A 1,710-nucleotide genomic window follows, 5' to 3' on the forward strand; every position below is an offset into this window, starting at 1 on the left:
TTGCATTTCATTTACGTAAAATGTAACGAACTGAAAAAGAAAGAACAGTTTAAAGAAATGTATACACACTTAGAAATACTAGGTATATTCATTTTTATCATTTAGTCATGGAGCAATGTATAAAATCATTAACGTGGTTTTAAATAGTTGCAAATTTAGCGACTACAACAATAAGGCTAATTCATAAAAGTTAATTCCTTCGAGGATAAAGTATCTCATTTGTATTTAGCAATTAAAAAGGCAAACAAAGATCTATTAAAATTTTACCGTAGGATTTGAGCTATCAATCGCTTTGAAGGAAACTTTAGAAGCAATGAATGATCTTGTACTAAAGCTCCCCACGCGTAATTTCATTATTCTGGTTTTCCTTGGCGCTAATCTTATTCTCTATATACAGCTCGCAATCGTAGTATCCTTGGACAGAAGTAGGTACGCGTCACTGGTCTCCGGTATTACAATCGTATCGAGTGATCATGCCAATGTCAATAACAGAAATTGCGAGAATGATAGTAGAACACTAGCGTGTCAAATGGTATAAGCAGTTAGCCAGATGCCGAACATATAAACAAGATGATACATTGTAACTTCGCACGACACGCTAAGTACATAAATCGTGGACTGAAAGTCTGAAACAGAACCATGATAGTATGGAAATCCACCTGATCGACCTCGAATTATTCTTCCGGGAGGACGAGCCGTACGCAACACGACGTATGTATGTTTCATGTATGTAGGTAAGCAAGAAGGCGGCCCACGTCAGTTGCGAGTCGGGACAAGCTTACCTATATGGATTTGGAAACGTGGCCATCGCCAAAAGCGGCCCAACAAAATCAACAGGACATGTTTGCGGAGCGGGCGTAATTGGTCCCGTGAACTGGTTCAAAAGAGGCGCGCCTTTGCAGGTGCGGCCTAATGCGTTGATCCAGCGGTGACTTTTTCCACGAACGGCAATTTCTACCGTTTCCTTCGTTGGATATAATTGTGATATTACTACAGAATAAAAATTTTCATTCGATAAAGCTTGTACGAGTATGAAGATGATACAAGAAATTATTGATTAAATTAGAGATAAAATGGTTTATTGATTTCAAATATATCACAGTGAGATAGTGAAAGTCAATGAAAGGATATGAGCAAACTAGCTTTTCTTGGTAAGGTGTTAATTGTCCATCGATGGTAATTGTCCTTCTAAAGAAATCGCACGAAAGCGAGTATCGAATGCTCCAAAATCAGTAATAGCTGTTCCAATTTCTTCGTTGTTAAAAACATTCTGAAATGACATCGTCGTCAACATCTTGACACCGAAAGAAAGCAAAGATGGACTACTGATCATTATTTTTATCACCTCGTATTTGTTCATTTATTCTCTGCTTTCTCGAATATACGATACATTTACAAACAACATGTAAATTGCCATGTTCGATATAAAAACTTCGGAATCGATTCTTTTACCCGCCAACGAAGATAATATGCAGCATGTGGCGCCAACGAACGACACATAGATGCACTATCAAATAAAGGATCATCTTCAATCCGTATAGACGGCGCTACTTGTTGTGGTCTAGTGACAAACCAAAAGTATCTAGGAACAAAGAAGCCAAAGAGGGGGGAATATAATGGTGTAAGAGGCACGACCCCAGGCAACAGAACACATCGAGCGTATTTCTGTTCATATGTTCGTCTTGGAAGCATAGGTACGCCATGTTCTCG

This window comes from Bombus vancouverensis, chromosome 4 (assembly GCF_051014615.1).
Source record: "Bombus vancouverensis nearcticus chromosome 4, iyBomVanc1_principal, whole genome shotgun sequence".
Classification (NCBI taxonomy): domain Eukaryota; kingdom Metazoa; phylum Arthropoda; class Insecta; order Hymenoptera; family Apidae; genus Bombus; species Bombus vancouverensis.